General features: G+C 46.1%; 1 long non-coding RNA gene and 1 other non-coding gene across 2 annotated transcripts in view; one reads left to right on the forward strand and one right to left on the reverse strand.

Moving 5' to 3' along the window:
• LOC144480291 (uncharacterized) overlaps positions 1 to 1,074 on the reverse strand; it is a 60,826-nt gene extending 59,752 nt beyond the window's left edge. Inside the window, exon 1 of the long non-coding RNA XR_013495639.1 lies at positions 729 to 1,074. This is a non-coding gene — a long non-coding RNA (uncharacterized LOC144480291). The remainder of the gene's footprint in view (positions 1 to 728) is intronic.
• Positions 1,075 to 11,825: 10,751 nt separating this feature from the next.
• On the forward strand, positions 11,826 to 12,042 carry LOC144480377 (small nucleolar RNA U3). Its single transcript, XR_013495658.1, has one exon. It is a non-coding gene; the product is annotated as a small nucleolar RNA U3 (small nucleolar RNA).
• The last annotated feature ends 7,881 nt before the right edge of the window (positions 12,043 to 19,923 follow it).

A 19,923-nucleotide genomic window follows, 5' to 3' on the forward strand; every position in this document is an offset into this window, starting at 1 on the left:
CAACGTTACATTGGAGTACTTGATGGAGGATGTGGAAAGCAGGGAAGTTGCTGGGTGGGTGGAGCAGGAGGTTCTCCAGACGCATGTTTCAGAAGCAATGGGAGCAAATAGCTGTGTTGGTGATTTTTACATTTGGAAAATTAAAAAAGTTTGTTTATTAGTGTCGCAACTTACATTAACACTGCAATGAAGTGACTGTGCAAATCCCCTAGCCGCCATACTCCAGCGCCTGTTCGGGCACACTGAGGGAGAATTTAGCACGGCCAATGCACCCTAACCAGCACGTCTTTCGGACTGTGGGAGGAAACCGGAGCACCCGGGGGAAACCCACGCAGACACGGGGAGAATGTGCAGACTCCACACAGACAGTGACCCAAACTGGGAATTGAACCTGGGTCCCTGGCGCTGTGAGCCAGCAGTGTTAACCACTGTGCCACCGTGCCGCCCAGTTGTGATCAAGCAGACACTGTAATAATCAGCGAGAGAGAGTGAGGTCAGGATTGGGACTCTTGGTAAGTGGGGAACTGGGCTGATTACTGGTATCACACTTCAAGGAGTTCAAGCTTGATACCGTAAGGGAGGAGGAAAAAACTTGCCCACTTTTTAAAAATCTTGCTTTCCATCTTATTTCCCCCCCATCCCCCACTGAAACAGGCTACCCCCTCCCCCCCACCCCCACTAGGGCTATCAGGTATATGTCTCAGGTTGTCCTTTAACACTCTGCTTACCTTTGTTCTGCCATTTACACATTCTGATCTCTTAACGGCCTCTATTCGCACCCTTCCTAACCATGATCACAGCCATTTACATTCTCTTTGTCTTTTGTCTATGGCACCTTTGTCATTCCCCAGCCCCTCCAACTCAAACACTATAAATCTCGTCCTATTTCCTTTGTCTTCACGAAGGGTCAGCCAGACTCGAAACGTTGGCTCTATTCTCTCTCCACAGCTGCTGTCAGATCTGCTGGGATTTTCCAGTATCTTCTGTTTCTATTTCAGATTCCAGCATCCGCAATAATTTGCCATTGTCCAAAATGTTACGGCTGTTACCAAATCAGCATGGCACACTGATTGATGTCTGCTCTGCGAAGCTTGTGTGGCTTTTGCTACCAAATAAACCTGTTGGACTTTAACCTGGTGTTGTTAAACTTGTTACTGCGAATCCTTGACAGCTATGTGCATACGATAATGCTCTCATCGATATCATGTCTGGCATTACTCAATAATTAATATGCACACCCGCTGCAGACAGCACTTTGAACACCAAGGCCGGAACTCTACCACCTCGCCTGCCACGGAATTGGAGCGGGCGACGGTCCGACAACGGAAATCTCCGTTGGCTCGGGCGGGAATTTCCGGTCTCGCCCGAGCGAAGCTGTAAAATTCCATCCCATATCCCACCCGTAGAGCCCCAGGGAATGAGTGCTACTGATTCAGAATTCACGCTGATTATCTGTTTGGCGATTTGCCTTATTTTGGTCAATAATTAATTCATGCCTTGCAATACACAAAATAAACTCTACACAATATCTTCCCCAGCTGTAGAAATGCAACACGGTATTACACAAGATCTTATTCCACTCGCACTATGAAAATATCATGTGCTCGCACAAGGATCTCAATGTAGGGCAAGCCTACCTAAAGGTTTATATTTAAATACCAACAAGTCTTGATTATCTACAGTCGTAACAAAAGGGGAGGTCTGGTGACACAATGGTGGCATTCTTACTGTTGTGTTGTTATGATGATATAATGGCACCAGTCATTCACAAGGGATTGGGGAAACGCTTCATTTATTAAGACTGAGCACATGAGAACAGAATGGGTAGCCTGGTGGCACAATGGTTACCACTGATGTTTCACAGTGCCTGGGACCCGGGTTCGATTCCCGGCTTGGGTCACTGTCTGTGTGAAGTTTGCACATTCTCCCTGTGTCTGCGTGGGTTTTCTCCGAGTGCTCCGGCTTCCTCCCACAGTCTGAAAGATGTGCTGGTGAGATGGATTGATCCGAACAGGCGCCGGAGTGTGGCGACTAGGGGAATTACACAGTAACTTCATTGCAGTGTTAATGTAAGCCTTACTTGTGACTAATAAATAAACTTCAGATATGTGGATAGAAAGCTTGAAGGCATCTGTGGCAGAGTTGTGCGTGTGCCCTGCTCAAAAGCAAAAGTGAGACCAAGGCTGGAATCTTATCACCATTCACTCCGACGGGATTTTCCCATCTCCCTGCAGTGAACAGAAATTTGGCTGGCTGCCAAATTCTCCCACCCCTCTGCAGCGGGAATGTGGACTGGCAGGTAACATCACACCCACAGACCGTATCGCATGACTCATTTCCCTTCGAGTGACGTTATGCTGCTATCCCTTCAACACGTATTACAACATCCCCCTTTATTTTAAAGGTATTTCCCCCTTCCAAAAAGGTTTCATTATTTGCAATGCATGTTCACACTTAGTTACCATTACATAAGTACATAGGCACAGTAAGAAGCCTCACAACACCAGGTTAAAGTCCAACAGGACTTTAGAATGACGAGCTTTTGGAGCGTTGCTTCTGATGAGTGAGTCACCTGATGAAGGAGCAGCGCTCCGAAAGCTCATGATTCCAAATAAACATGTTGTACTTTAACCTGGTGTTGTGAGACTTCTAACTGTGCCCAGCCCAGTCCAACGCCAGCATCTCCACATCATAAGTACATAGGAACATAGGAACTTAGGCATATAGGTATACATAGGTGTACTTAAGTATAGAGAACTGCATGGTGACACAGTGGTTAGTTCTGCTGCCTCACAGCGCCAGGGACCCAGGTTCGATTCCCGGCTTGGGTCACTGTCTGTGTGGAGTTTGCTCATTCTCCCCATGTCTGTGTGGATTTCCTCCGGGTGCTCTGGTTTCCTCCCACAGTCCAAAGATGTGCGGGTTAAACATAGAAACATAGAAGATAAGAGCAGGAGGAGGCCATTTAGTCCTTCGAGCCTGCTCCGCCATTCGTTACGATCATGGAATAGAACATAGAACATTACAGCGCAGTACAGGCCCTTCGGCCCTCGATGTTGCGCCGACCAGTGGAACCAATCTAAAGCCCCTCTAATCTACACTATTCCAATATCATCCATATGTTTATCCAATAACCATTTGAATGCTCTTAATGTTGACGAGTCCACTACTGCTGCAGGCAGGGCATTCCATGCCCTTACTACTCTCTGAGTAAAGAACCTACCTCTAACATCTGTCCTATATCTCTCATCCCTCAATTTAAAGCTATGTCCCCTCGTGCCATCCGAGGAAAAAGGCTCTCACTATCCACCCTATCTAATCCTCTGATCATCTTGTATGCCTCTATTAAGTCACCTCTTAACCTTCTTCTCTCTAACGAAAACAACCTCAAGCCCCTCAGCCTTTCCTCATACGATTTTCCCACCTTACCAGGCAACATTCTGGTAAATCTCCTCTGCACCCTTTCCAACACTTCCACATCTTTCCTATAATACGGCGATCAGAACTGTATGCAATACTCCAAATGCGGCCGCACCAGAGTTTTGTACAGTTACAGCATGACCTCCTGGCTCCGAAACTCAATCCCTCTACCAATAAAAGCTAACACACCGTACGCCTTCTTAACAACCCTATCAACCTGGGTGCCAACTTTCAGGGATCTATGCACATGGACACCCAGATCCCTCTGTTCATCCACACTACCAAGTATCTTACCATTAGCCCAGTACTCTGTATTCCTGTTACTCCTTCCAAAGTGAATCACTTCGCACTTTTCCGCATTAAACTCCATTTGCCACCTCTCAGCCCAGCTCTGCAGCTTATCTATGTCCCTCTGTAACCTGCCACTTCCCTCCGCACTGTCTACAACTCCACCGACTTTAGTGTCATCCGCAAATTTACTAATCCATCCTCCCACGCCCTCATCCAGGTCATTAATAAAAATGACAAACAACAGTGGCCCCAAAACAGATCCTTGCGGTACACCACTAGTAACTGAACTCCAGGATGAATATTTCCCATCAACCACCACCCTTTGTTTTCTTACAGCTAGCCAATTCCTGATCCAAACCACTAAATCATCCTCAATCCCATGTGTCCGTATTTTCTGCAAAGGCTTACCATGGGGAACCTTATCAAACGCTTTGCTGAAATCCATATACATCACATCAACCGCTTTACCCTCATCCACCTCTTTGGTCACCTTCTCAAAGAGCTCAATAAGGTTTGTGAGGCACGACCTATCCTTCACAAAACCGTGCTGACTATCGCTAATCAAATTATTCCTTTCTAGGTGATTATAAATCCTATCTCTTATAATCCTTTCCAATACTTTGCCCACAACAGAAATAAGGCTCACCGGTCTATAATTACCAGGGTTGTCCCTACTCCCCTTCTTGAACAAGGGGACAACATTTGCTATCCTCCAGTCTTCTGGCACTGTTCCTGTAGACAATGATGACACAAAGATCAAAGCCAAAGGCTCTGCAATCTCCTCCCTAGCCTCCCAGAGAATCCTAGGATAAATCCCATCCGGCCCAGGGGACTTATCTATTTTTACCCTTTCCAGAATTGCTAACACCTCCTCCTTATGAACCTCAATCCCATCCAGTCCAACAGCCTGCATCTCAGTACTCCCCTCGACAACACTGTCCCTCTCCAGTGTGAATACCGACGAAAAATATTCATTTAGTGCCTCTCCTATCTCTTCAGACTCCACGCACAACTTCCCACTCCTGTCCTTGACTGGCCCTAATCTTACCCTAGTCATTCTTTTACTCCTGACATACCAATAGAAAGCTTTAGGGTTTTCCCTGATCCTACCCGCCAAAGACTTCTCATGTCCCCTCCTGACTCTTCTTAACTCTTTCTTTAGGTCCTTCCTGGCTAACTTGTAACTCTCAAGCGCCCTAACTGAGCCTTCACGTCTCATCTTAACATAAGTCTCCTTCTTCCTCTTCACAAGAGATTCAACCTCCTTAGTAAACCACGGTTCCCTCACACGTCTGCTTCCTCCCTGCCTGACAGGTACATATTTATCAAGGACGCGTAGTAGCTGTTCCTTGAACAAGTTCCACATTACAATTGTGCCCATCCCCTGCAGTTTCCTTCCCCAACCTATGCCAGCTAAATCTCGCCTAATCGCATCATAATTTCCTTTCCCCCAGCTATAACTCTTGCCCTTTGGTATATACCTATCCTTTTCCATTGTTAAAGTAAACGTAATCGAATTGTGGTCACTGTCACCAAAGTGCTCACCTACCTCCAAATCCAGCACCTGGCCTGGTTCATTACCCAGTACCAAATCCAATGTGGCCTCGCCTCTTGTTGGTCTATCTACATACTGCGTCAGGAAGCCTTCCTGCACACACTGGACAAAAACCGACCCCTCTAAAGTACTCGAACTATAGCTTTTCCAGTCAATATTTGTAAAGTTAAAGTCCCCCAGTACAACTACCCTGTTACTTTCGCTCCTATCCAGAATCATCTTTGCAATCTTTTCCTCTACATCTCTGGAACTTTTCGGAGGTCTATAAAAAACTCCCAACAGGGTGACCTCTCCTTTCCTGTTTCTAACCTCAGCCCAAACTACCTCAGTAGACGAGTCCTCATCAAATGTCCTTTCTGCCACCGTAATACTGTCCTTGACTAACAATGCCACACCTTCCTCTCTTTTACCACCTTCCCTGCACTTACTGAAACATCTAAACCCTGGAACCTGCAACAACCATCCCTGTCCCTGCTCTATCCATGTCTCCGAGATGGCCACAACATCGAAATCCCAGGTACCAACCCATGCTGCAAGTTCACCCACCTTATTCTGGATGCTCCTGGCGTTGAAGTATACACACTTCAAACCGCCTTCCTGCCTGCCAGTACACTCCTGCGACCCTGAAACCTCACCCATGACCTCACTACTCTCAACCTCCTGTACACTGGATCTACAATTCAGGTTCCCATCCTCCTGCTGAATTAGTTTAAACCCTCCCGAAGAGCATTAGCAAATTTCCCCCCCAGGATATTGGTACCCCTCTGGTTCAGATGTGGACCATTCCATTTGTAGAGGTCCCACCTACCCCAGAATGAGCCCCAATTGTCCAGGTATCTGAATCCCTCCCTCCTGCACCATCCCTGTAGCCATGTGTTCAATTGCTCTCTCTCCCTATTCCTCTCCTCACTATCACGTGGCACGGGTAACAAACCAGAGATAACAAGTCTGTTTGTTCTAGCCCTAAGCTTCCACCCTAACTCCCTGAATTTCTGCCTTACATCCCCATCCCTTTTCCTACCTATGTCTTGAGTGCCTATGTGAACCACAACTTGGGGCTGGTCCCCCTCCCCCTTAAGGATATCGAAAACACGATCCGAGACATCGCGGACTCTGGCTCCTGGAAGGCAACACACCAACCGCGAGTCTCTCTCGTTCCCGCAGAATCTCCTATCCGTCCCTTTAACTATGGAGTCCCCAATGACTAATCCTCTACTCCTCTCCCCCCTTCCCTTCTGAGCCACAAGGACAGACTCTGAGCCAGTGACCTGTACACCATGGTTTACCCCTGCTAAGTCGTCCCGCCCAACAGCATCCAAAAGTGTACTATCCCCAATTTCTACTACATTTTTTGTTTCTCCCCCCACTTGGATGGCTCCCTGTACCTTGGTGCTGTGGTCAGTTTGCTCATCCTCCCCTTCCCTACCCCTCTGAGCTGCCGGGCCGGACTCTGCGCCGGAGACACGGCCACTGTTGCTTCCCCCAGGTAGGCTGCTCCCCCCAACAGTACTTAAACAGGAGTACTTATTTTTAAGGGGCACAGCCACTGGGGTACTCTCTAGTACCTGACATTTCCCCTTCCCCTTCCTAACCGTGACCCACTTGTCTGTCTCCTGTGGCCCCGGAGTGACCACCTGCCTGTAACTCCTATCTATCACCTCCTCATTCTCCCTAACCAGACGAAGGTCATTGAGCTGCAGTTCCAGTACCCCAACGCGGTCCCTTAAGAGCTGCAGCTCGACGCACCCAGGAGGCTAGCTGACTCCAGGACCTCCCACATCAGACACTGAGAACAACAAACTGGCCTCACAATCATAATTCCCCCTTTCTTCCAATGACACAGGAAAAACTGTCTAAACCTACCCCACCTCTGCCTGTTTTACGCCGAAGCCCGATGAGCCAAAGCCTGTCAGCTCTCACTCTACTTCCCACTCACTCCACTGCCCGCTCCCGACGCTGCCCGCTCAAAAGTGCGGCCTGCTTTTAAACCCTCCAAAAACCTTCCCAGGCTTTTCCTGGGCCTACTTCCTGTTTTGGAAAAAAAACCTCCGATTTTTAACACAAATTTAACTGAAAAATAAATAAATAAATCACATGCAGGAACACACTCCCTTACTCTCAGCCTGCTCCTGTGGAACAATGGATTTAGATCCTGCAAGGCCATCCCCACACTCCATTTCTTGCCTTCAAACAACCGCACAACCTCAAACAGACCATTGTCCGCAGCAAACTACCCAGCCTTCAGGAGAACAGTGACCATGACACTACACAACCCTGCCACAGCAACCTCTGCAAGACGTGCTGGATCATCGACACGGATGCCATCATCTCACGTGAGAACATCATCCACCAGGTACACGGTACATACTCTTGCAACTCGGCCAACGTTGTCTACCTGATACGCTGCAGGAAAGGATGTCCCGAGGCATGGTACATCGGGGAGACCATGCAGACGCTATGACAATGGATGAATGAACACTGCTCGACAATCACCAGGCAAGACTGTTCTCTTCCTGTTGGGGAACACTTCAGCGGTCACGGGCATTCGGCCTCTGATATTCGGGTAAGCATTCTCCAAGGCGGCCTTCACGACACACGACAGCGCAGAGTCGCTGAGCAGAGACTGATAGCCAAGTTCCGCACACATGAGGACAGCCTCAACCGGGATCTTGGGTTCATGTCACACTATCTGTAACCCCCATGACTTGCCTGGACTTGCAAAATCTCACGAACTGTCCTGTCTGGGGACAATACACATCTCTTTAACCTGTGCTTAATGCTCTCTCCATTCACATTGTCTGTACCTTTAAGACTTGATTATCTGTAAAGACTCGCATTCCAATCATTATTCTGTAAATTGAGTTTGTGTCTTTATATGCCCTGTTTGCTGTTTGTGAACAGAACTCCCACTCACCCGACAAAGGAGCAGCGCTCCGAAAGCTAGTGGCGTTTGCTACCAAATAAACCTGTTGGACTTTAACCTGGTGTTGTGAGACTTCTTACTGTGCCTACGCCAGTCCAATGCCAGCATCTCCATATCATGTGCTAAGATGGGCAGTCATGTCTGGTGGTGTTGTCTACGGCTCAGTTGGAGTCAGAAGGATGTGGTTTCAAAGCCCTTATCAGGACTTGAACACACAGATCGAGGCTGACCCTCCAGACTTTCAGAGGAGATGTTAATCTGAGGCTCCATTTACCCTCTCAGGTAGACATAGAAGACCCCTTGGCACTGTTTGGAGAAGAGCAGGTGAGTTATCCCTGGTGTCCTGGCCAGTACTTATTCCTCAACCAACATTTGAAAGACAGATTATTTGGTCACAATCACATTCCTGTTTGTGAGAGTTTCTGTAAGTTAGCTGTCCCGTCCCTTATCTCTCAACACTGAGTGTATTTAAGAATATACGTTATTGGCTGTAAAGCGATTTGGGAAGTCCAGTATGTGTTTCTTTGTCGTGGTGAAGAGGGGGAGTCTAGCTCTGTTACCTGCCAGCCAACCTCGCTGAGTTTGCTCACTGGAAAATCGCTCCCCTCATTTCTAAACTCAGAGTTTAAAAGGCTCTAAAGTTCACAACTGATAAACTGCAAGTGCAGTGAATCAGATTTATTGACAAATGGATCCGATTTTCTGATCTTCCAATGAGACCCACTGGGATGTTTCACTTAGAACATTAAAGATATTCTGTACACAACAAGTTGTTGTTACTGAGGTGCCAAACCAGCAGAGCTAATTTATCCAACACCCCTACTTTCTCAGGAGAAATTCAGCATGTCCACTACAACTCTCACCAACTTTTACAGATGCACCATAGAAAGCATCCTTTCCGGTTGTATCACAGCTTGGTATGGCTCCTGCTCTGCCCAAGACCGCAAGAAACTAAAGTTAACGATTATTTATTAGTCACAAGTAAGGCTTTACATTAACACTGCAACAAAGTTACTGTGAAATTCCCCTAGTCGCCACAGTCTAATGCGTGTTCAGGTCAATGTACCTAACCAGTACGTCTTTCAGAATGTGGGAGGAAACCGGAGCACCTGGAGGAAACCCACGCAGATACGGGGAGAACGTGCAAACTCCACACAGACAGTAATCCAACCCGGGAATCGAACCCAGGTCCCTGGCGCTGTAAAGCAGCAGTGCTAACCGCTGTGCTACCATGCCGCCCAAAGGGTCATGAACGAAACCCAGTCCATCACGCAAACAAGTCTCCCATCCATTGACCCTGTCTATTCTTCCCGCTGCCTCAGAAAAGCAGCCAGCATAATTGAGGATTGCACGCACCCCGGACATTCTCTCTTCCACCTTCTTCCGTCGGGAAAAAGCTACAAAAGACTCAAGAACAGCTTCTTCCCTGCTGCCATCAGACCTTTGAATGGACCTACCTTATATTAAGTTGATCTTTCTTTACACCCTAGCTATGACTGAAACACTACATTCTGCAGCCTCTTGTTTCCTTCTCTATGAATGGCATGTCTTGTCTGCAAAGCGTGCAAGAAACACTGCACCTCAATATGTGACAATAATAAATCAAATCAAATGATCAAGATTGCCCCAAAAGTATTGAAATTGGAATCAGTGGGGAAAAGTTTAAACATTTTTCTTGGAATGCACTTTTTCCACAGTCCATTAACAATGTAATTTTTGGATGGAGTAGCCTTGGTGGACTACGCTGCTACAGCATTGCAAATGGACAATGTGAAGCTCAATTCAAGCAGGTGGTTCATATTTGCTGCCAGAACTAAAGTCCATGGAGGATTCTCCAACATTCACTCAAAGCCAACCCCTCTGAAGTCAGTCAGTTAATGACGCAACGGTGAAAAGTGCTATGGAATTCTGATCCGAATGTGTCATATGGTTCCTCGGTCTTGTTACATCCTTGTTGTTAATTGTATATCGATTGGGTTTCATTTATATTCAGCTGGGGGCATTCACTGAAGATTAAGGGCAGATTGAAAGAGGATTTTGTTTCTGTTAGAATCATAGCATCCCGACAGTGCAGAAGGAGGCCATTCAGCCCATCGAGTCTGTACTGACTCTCTGCAGGTCATTTTACCCAGGCCCTATCCCTGTAACTCCACATATTTACTCCACTAATCCCACTAGCCTACACATCTTTGGATACTAAGGGGAAATTTAGAATGGCCAATCCACCTAACCTGCACATCTTTGGACACTAAGGGGCAATTTAGAATGGCAATCCACCTAACCTGCACATCTTTGGACACTAAGGGGCAGTTTAGCATGGCCAATCCACCGAACCTGCACATCTTTGGACACTAAGGGGCAATTTAGCATGGCCAATCCACCCAACCTGTTCATCTTTGGACACTAAGGGGCAATTTAGCATGGCTAATCCACCTAACCTACACATCTTTGGGGTGTGGGAGGAAACTGGATCACCCGGAGGAAACCCATGGAGACACAGGGAGAACGTGCAAACTCCACACAGTCACCCAAGGCTGGAATTAAACTCGGGTCTCTGGCATTGTGAGGCAGCAGCGCTAACCACTGTGCTGCCCATTGAGTGGTGTACAGAATGAAATGTGTATCTCTGTCAGTAAAAATGTTCCAATATTCTCTGACTCACCATCTAGCTATCTGAATTTTGACACTTACGACCCTCTACAATTCAATTAGTGCCTAGAATAATGCTCACTGTGTTCTAATTAACTTCCTGATTCTTCAAACTGGCCTGTGTCCATTGACAATCTGCCACTGGGTTCTGTTTTGAAATTTCCATTTGAACTCCGGTTATTTTTGAACAGAGTGTGTTGGAATACACAAATTCCCTTATTTTGTTGCACTGTGGAATCACACAGAAACAAAACAACTCATTATAATGACAATTGTTCCCACATCGCAATAGCAAAGGCACTTCCAAAAGACTTCTTTGGCTATAAAAGGCAATTTTGTATTCTTGAGGCCAGGAAAGGTGCTACATAATTATTTCTTTAGTCTCCCACTAATACTTCTTTTGTTGCGGGAAAAATATGTTTTGTTGAAGCTTTTTGTCCTGCACTCATCAGGACACTCTTCAAGAATACCCACATAAAGGAAAAATAATTTTTACTACACGAGAAGAAAGTGCTGATTGCTTGGCTAGTAGACTCTAATTGGTCGAGGTATTGCCATGAAGAATGTACCAGGTGACTGATAGTTAACTGCCAAGCATTACCTTGACGAATGAGTCAGCAAATGGCTACTACTTATTTTGTTTAGCTGAAACAGGTACAATGTGTGTACATGTTCTTTTTGACTACATCTTGTGCATTAATATATATAGCTTCCAGTACATGCAAATGTGCCAAACTATGAACCCGACTGACAATCTTAAATTGGTAGTTGGCAGTTAACCTGGCAGTATTCTTGCAAAATGTCCTGATGGATGCAAGACAAAACGTTTTGACATGTCTCCTTTTATCAGCAATACTGAAGTTCTGTATTTCCAAACAACTAGTTCTGTTATTACTGAAATCAGTAAAAATTTCCTCATGATGGGGCTAAGCACAGGTCCAGGTAGCTAAGTTGATGCAGTGGTTCTTAAACGTGGCACTGACTCAAAAGATTATACTCGTAGGGATCACTTCTATTGTGTTTTCCTAGAGAAATGTGTTTCTAAATTGTTTGGTCTCACAAAGTAAGAGAAGGATTTATAGTGTTCACTTTTGAGCAGGAAGCAGGCATTGAGTGTTGCTTTTAGCAGCTGCTCTGCATCATAGATGAGTGTTCCTTCTCTCTCTTGTAGAGAGATGGAGGAAGAGAACACAGCTGGAGTGGTTTGTCTTTGAAACTTTATGGGGCGGCACAGCAGCACAGTGGTTAGCACTGCTGCCTCACAGCGCCAGGGACACGGGTTCGATTCCTGGCTTGGGCCACTGTCTGTGCAGAGTCTGCACATTCTCCCCGTGTCTGCGTGGGTTTCCTCCGGGTGTTCCGGTTTCCTCCCACAGTCTGAAAGACGTGCTGGTTTGGTGCATTGGCCATGCTAAGTTCTCCCTCAGTGTCCCCGAACAGGCGCCGGAGTGTGGCGACTAGGGGATTTTCACAGTAACTTCATTGCGGTGTTAATGTAAGCCTGCTTGTGATACTAATAAATAAACTAATATATCTCTCCTTAAAAGTGCTTATGCTTTTTATGTCAGTGATTCAATAAAGAGCAACCCCAATACAATTGTGGCTATTTATCTGAAAATGTACTAGGTCATAACACTGGTATGTCAAAATTTAATCAAACTTAGTGCAAGGCATGGGCACAATAAAAAAGCTTGTTAAAGTAATGAGATAGATTATGGTAAACCCTTCTCCTAGTATGGAACTTTATGTCTCAGGAGTGAAGCTCCATGTTGGGAATTAAAGTACATTTGGCGTGGGACTTTCTGGCCGCGCTCACCCCAAGACCGGAAACTTTCACCCGAGGCCAATGGACCTTTGCATGGTCCTGTCCCACCTGCTATGATCCCCGTGGCAGGCGGGATGGGAAAGTTCCACCCAAGGTCTACGCTAACTCATTAAAAAACAAAGAAAATATAGGGTTGCTAATGGGCCTTTTGTTGAAGCCAACTTTGGTTGCCCCAGCAGATGCCTGTGGAATTTTCCGGAAGGTTTCTCAAAGGGCTACGTGGAATTCCATGACAGGTATTATTTCTAATCAGATATTCAAGGAAACATTGGATAAACAGGAATCATCATTCAAAGAATTAGAATACCATGTTAAAATCGGCATTGGACATGGGGACAGAAAACTCTACCCGATCAGGAATTAGAGTCATAGAGTCATAGAGGTTTACAGCATGGAAACAGGCCCTTTTGGCCCAACTTGTCCATGCCGCCCTTTTTTTAAAACCCCAAAGCTAATCCCAATTGCTTGCATTTGGCCCATATCCCTCTGTACCCATCTTACCCATGTAACTATCTAAATGCTTTTTAAAAGACAAAATTGTACCCGCCTCGACTACTACCTCTGGCAGCTTGTTCCAGACACTCACCACCCTCTGTGTGAAAAAATTGCCTCTCTGGACCTTTTTGTATCTCTACCCTCTCACTTTAAACCTATGCCCTCTAGTTTTAGACTCCTCTACCTTTGGGAAAAGATATTGACTTTCTAGCTAATCTATGCCCCTCATTATTTTATAGACCTCTATAAAATCACCCCTCAGCCTTCTACGCTCCAGAGAAAAAAGCCCCAGTCAATCCAGCATCTCCTTATAACTCAGATCATCAAGTCCTGGTAGCATCCTAGTAAGTCTTTTCTGCACTCTTTTTAGTTGAATAATATCCTTTCTATAAGAGGGTGACCAGAACTGTACACAGTATTCCAAGTGTGGCCAGGGAAGAATTAAAAAGTCAGAGAGATGCAAGGTGATTGCTGGGACTCATATCACGTATACTATCACACACAAACTGAATAGACATAGCATGGGATCTTTTTATTTCGGAGTTAATACAGATTGTGTCAGCATTTTAATTTGCAGATTGAAGCATATTTGACATTGATTGGAAATAGCCCCTTTGGGAAACAAAGGAGTTCATGTTTAATCTTCTATGATGTTAGTATGCTGACCCACGTAACCAGATATCAGGATATGTTCCATTGACGAGCCTACATGTCACCTGAGACACGCAATATGACTTGGCACCTCTCCCCGATCTCTACAATAAATGTCAGGTTGACTCTGATGCGATCTTTACATGGGGGATTCAGTGTGTCACTTCCAGCAGTGTTGGATAACCTTCCTTGATGATTTGTCCACCAGTCAGACATTGGACAGTTAACCAGTGGCAGAACATTCTCTTATATCTGATGTGATGATCTGAGGGGCGGCACGGTAGCACAGTGGTTATCACTGCTGCTTCACAGCACCAGGGTCCTGGGTCCGATCGCCAGCTTGGGTCACTGTCTGTGCGGAGTTTGCACGTTCTCCCCGTGTCTGCGTGGGTTTCCTCCGGGTGCTCCCGTTTCCTGCCTCATTCTGAAAGACGTGCTGGTTAGGCGCATTGACCCGAACAGGCGTCAGAGTGTGGCGACTAGGGGAATTTCACAGTAACTTCTTTGCAGTGTTAGTGTTAGCCTTACTTGTGACTAATAAATAAACGTTACTTTGATGTGTGGTGAGTATTGTAGGAACGGGGAGTAAACTTCGACACTTTCTTTATCGTGAAATCCATCCACAGCAAATTGTCAGCCGGCTCTACGCCACACGCATTTTAAAATCTTCAGTGGAGTGTAAGTGTCACTGGCAAAGGGGCTGCATTTCTTACCCACCCCCCCCCCCCAATTATCTTTGAGATCTGTGTTAATGTGGCTGCCAATTAGTGATAAGTCTATTTTGCAATCCTGCAGTCAATTACAAATTTATATTTATATTGCCTCTTTAGTGTAGACATTTGACAGGAATGTTAGCAGGCAAAATGGAACACCGAGTGGAGAAAGGAAATATTAGGAAAAGCTTGGTCAAAGATATCTTATTCTACTGAGCGTTCAAGGAGCAGGGAGGGATGGTGACTTTTATCCTCCAATTGCGACTGTATTTGTTGATTTGTGTTGTCCCTTATTCCGGAAAGACTTTGATTTTAAAGTTCACAGAGTCTATACAATCCCGACAGGAGGCCATTCAGCCCATCGAGTCTGCATCGGCCCTCTGACAAAGCATCTTACCCAGGCCCAGGCCCACACCCTAACCCGCACATCTTCGGACACTAAGGGGCAATTTAGATGGCCAATCTACCTCAGCTACACATCTTTGGACACTAAGGGGCAATTTAGCCTGGCCAATCCGCCTAACCTGCACATCCGTGGACACTGAGAGTCAACACCATTGCTGTGGCTCTGGAATCACATGTAGGTCAGACCGGGTAAGGATGGCAGATTTCCTTCCCTAAAGGACATTAGTGAACCAGGTGGGTTTTTCCAACAATTGACAATGGTTATCGGTAGATACTTAATTCCTGATATTTTTATTGAATTCAATTTCCATCATCGGCTGTGGCGGGATTCGAACCCGGGTCCCCAGAGTATTAGCTGAGTTTCTGGAATGATAGCCTGGTGATAATACCAGTGGGCCATCGCCATCCTGGGAAGAATGCTCCAGTGATGCGCCTTGGGGCATTTTACCACCTTAACGGTGCACTATAAGTGGAAGATGTTTTTGTGTAAAAGGACATGTTTAAATTTCACTACGTTTGTTTTTCTCTCTTCCCCCCACCCCCGCCCCCCAATCCAGACTCCAGTCTTGCTTGGATCAGATGGCATTGCGTTGTATGTTGAATGATAATAACATTGATGCTGGGGGGTGGGGTGGTTCATTACCCTTTGATTTACCAATGCAGACTGAAGGATTTGATCAGTGTTCTTCTAGCCAACCTGGGCCCCGCAGGCACCTTGAGAAATATGAAAGAACCCCACCAAGAAACTCAATCTGTGCTTTTCTCCTGCACAGTCAGAATGTGTGTGTTAACTTTCTTTTGATATCCTGATGTGTAATACATTTGAAACTTCCGATTGCTGTATCTCTTTAAAAGCCGGAAGCTCGGACGCATGTTTCCCATTAAAGGGGGCTTTGTTGTTTGGAGGATTCCGTACTAACTCAGCTGACATCGCCCACTTGCTCTGCGTCACAGGGACCGGCTCAGTAACAAGCCTTGCTTTCAATGGAGAGTCATAGAATCCCTACAGTGCAGAAGGAGGCCATTCGGCCCATTGAGTCTGCACTGACAACAATCCCACCCAGGGCCTATCCCATAACTCACATCCATCCTGTTAATCCCCCTGACATTAGGGTCAATTTATCATGGCCAATCAATCTAACCCGCACATCTTTGGAAACCAGAGCACTGTGTACAGTTCTGGTCACCCTATTATAGAAAGGATATTATTAAACTAGAAAGAGTGCAGAAAAGATTTACTAGGATGCTACTGGGATTTGATGGTTTGAGTTATAAGGAGAGGCTGGATAGACTGGGACTATTTTCTCTGGAGCATAGGAGGCTGAGGGGTGATCTTATAGAGGTCTATAAAATAATGAGGGGCATAGATCAGCTAGATAGTCAATATCTTTTCCCAAAGGTAGGGGAGTCTAAAACTAGAGGGCATAGGTTTAAGGTGAGAGGAGAGAGATACAAAAGGGTCCAGAGGGGCAATTTCTTCACACAGAGGGTGGTGAGTGTCTGGAACGAGCTGCCAGAGGTAGTAGTAGAGGCGGGTACAATTTTGTCTTTTAAAAAGCGTTTAGATAGTTACATGGGTACGATGGGTATAGAGGGATATGGGCCAAACGCGGGCAATTGGGACTCGCTTAGGAGTATTAAAAAAAAGGGCGGCATGGACAAGTTGGACCGAAAGGCCTGTTTCCATGCTGTAAACCTCAATGACACTGTGACTTTAAGAGCAGGCACCTTTACCCGCCTAATCTCGAATGCCAGGCCAATTGAGTCCCTCCTGATGTCTGTTCCAAACAGATCTGGGACTATTTCTGATCTGTAGGCTCAGTTCCATTTTGACCTCAAAACCTCCTTTCTGTGGACATTTTCTGCACTTCCTGTTGAGTCAATCTCGCCATGTCACATACCTGGCGAATCAATATGCTTGACCATGCATCATGTAGCTTCCAAACTGACTGCTGGGGGATTGGAAGAAGGTGTTTGGGTGACTCTTCCTCGGATTTTCCCTCTGACTCTGCCTTGCATTCTGAGTCAACATTGCAGTGGGTCTGGAGTCACATGTAGGCCAGACCGGGTAAGGATGGCAGATTTCCTTCTTTTAAGGGACGTTATAGGGAGGGTCACCCTAACACCCTGGGTGGAATTTTCCCGCCCTGCCCGACACGGGAATCGTAGCTGGCGGGACACAAACCATGCAAAGGTCCGTTGACCTCGGGTGGGATTTTCCAGTCTTGTGGCGAGCGCGGCCGGAAAATCCCGGCTGTTCATTCATTCCCCCAGCAACACGGTCCATGGTCAAGTGCATTAATTTGCTGGATATCTTGACCTTGATGTGGAGATGCCGGCGTTGGACTGGGGTAAGCACAGTAAGAAGTCTCACAACACCAGGTTAAAGTCCAACAGGTTTATTTGGTAGCAAATACCATAAGCTTTCGGAGCTCCGGGCTGTGGTTCCACCTTTTCCCAGTTCTGATGGGAGGTATTTGCTACCAAGTAAACCTGTTGGACTTTAACCTGGTGTTGTGAGACTTCTTCCTATCTTGACCTTGCCGGGTATGTGGTGTTGGGGGATCCACTCAACAGGATATGGAGAAAATATTCATGAAAAGGAGGGGCTGAGATCCTCATGGCAGAAGCTGAACTGAGCCTACCCAGGAGGAATAAGCGATAGACAACAAATATTGGCCTTGCCGTCAACAACCACATCCCCTGAAAGAGGAAAATGAACATTTGGCCACAATCGCCATTTCTACCTCCTCTTTCACCTCTCTTCTTGTCTCGTTACTATTCAATCTTGCTTTGCACCCTCATCCCTATTGTTATTTAATTTCTCCTGCCTTGCGATCCATCACAGACTTTCCCTTTCACTCTTTCCTTCCCCCCCTTTTTCCCTTCCCCTCCTCTGAAGGGGACCAACGTACCAACTGACTCAAGAACAGCTTCTTCCCTGCTGCTGTCAGACTTTTGAATGGACCTACCTCACATTAAGCTGATCTTTCTCTACACCCGAGCTATGACTGTAACGCTACATTCTGCGCCCTCTCCTTTCTTTCTCTATGAACGGTATGCTTTGTCTGTATAGCGCGCAAGAAACAATACTTTTCACTCTATGTTAATACATGTGACAATAATAAATCAAATCAAAAATCAAATCAGATGAACTTGCTCCAAAAACCGGGCTGTGGTTCCACCTTTTCCCAGTTCTGATGGGAGGCCACCGACTGGAGATATTAACCCAGCTTCTCCCTCCACAGAGGCTGCCCGACCAGCTGAGCATTTCCAACGCTTTCTGTTTTCAATTCATACTCAGGTCCAAATAGGCCTGTGGATTCTTTATTGCTTTCTGTACAGAATGGAAACATAACGTTATATAACTTTACAGGCTGCCAAGATTAACACCCACACACAGTTGATGGAAAGGGATGATTCATCTGATGCGTCAGAGAACAAGCCACTAGGGACATGAAAGACGCACAATCAGTTATTGTTCAGGCTCATTGGCTGCAACTAGAATTCAATCAAAGAACAAAGAAAATTACAGCACAGGAACAGGCCCTTCGGCCCTCCAAGCCTGCACCGACCATACTGCCCGACTTAACTGAAACCCCCTACCCTTCCGGGGGCCATATCCCTCTATTCCCATCCTATTCATGTACTTGCCCCTTAAAAGTCACTGCCGTATCCGCTTCCACTACCTCCCCCGGCAACGAGTTCCAGGCACCCACTCTCTGTGTAAAAAATCACATGAGTAACAGCTGGACAACGGCCTGGTTACGTCATACTGCTGTAATTCCAATTGAAGATCAGGGTTGCATTTAGTGACTAAGAACATAAGGAATAGGTGTAGGAGTAGGCCATTCGGCCCCTTGAGCTGAGTCTGCCATTTAAGAGGATTATGGCTGGTCTGGTCGTGGCCTCAGCTCCACTTTCCTGTCTCCCCCACCATCCCCATTACCCTCCAACCATGATTTTTAGATCAAAAATCTGTCATCTCTGCCTTGAGTATATTCAATGATCCGGCCACCACTGCACCATGGGCTAGAGATTCCAAAGACAGGAAATTCCTCCTCATCTCTGTGTTAAACGAGAGGTGCCTGTTCTGAAATGGTGCCCCCTGGTTCTATATTCTCCCACGATGGGGAAACTTCCTGTCAACATGTACGTCGACAAGACCCCTCTGTTTGAGCCTCTCGGTTGTGTAATGACTTCAATCAGGCCACTGAGATTGGCCAATTGGAGTATGAACGCCTTGATTAAGGATCCAATTGATGGACCAATCAGGGAGTCTTTTCCTTGTAATTAACCGGGAGTGTCAGTTCCTCTGGCGCCCCCGGGGGTAGACCGCTGACTGATAGCACTCTGTGTACTGCTGTTAGAGATTGTAAATAAAGGGATCTTGGTGAGGGAACTTCTGCCTCTCAAGACTTATTGCAGGTTGCAGTTCAGTAAAGGAGACATGAATTCTGCTTCTTCATAAACTACCTTCATTTCTTTGATTCAACTCCACATACAATTCTCCCCAGCACCCAATGCCACCTGTAGCCCCTTTATATATCAATGACGTCCAATGAATAATTGGCATCAAATTAGGACTTAATTGCAAGGTCTGTTAACTCATTCCTAACACCCTCATATGTTTTAATAAGACCATACAAGTCACCTTATAAAGAAACTCAGACACGTGTGTTAAAGACCACCATGGATATAACACAGTGGCCAGGATCGTTCTAAAGCATTCTGAAATGAAAATCTTTATTTAAATTACATGTAAGTATAGTTCACATTTATATGGCAGCTTCTTCTGTCAGATTGCCTCAAAGTGCTTTAAATGATGAGTGGGCTTGTGGTACATTGACGGATATAATGGAGGCAAATGCCACAAGTGGATGAGTTCCTGGGGTCCTTGAGGATAGTAGGCCAAGCCACTGCCTGCTCTTCGTTGAGTATGAAGTGAGATATTTAACATCCTTTGGAAACATCGGAATAGATAGACAGCAGCTTG

This window comes from Mustelus asterias, chromosome 28 (genome assembly GCF_964213995.1).
Source record: "Mustelus asterias chromosome 28, sMusAst1.hap1.1, whole genome shotgun sequence".
Classification (NCBI taxonomy): domain Eukaryota; kingdom Metazoa; phylum Chordata; class Chondrichthyes; order Carcharhiniformes; family Triakidae; genus Mustelus; species Mustelus asterias.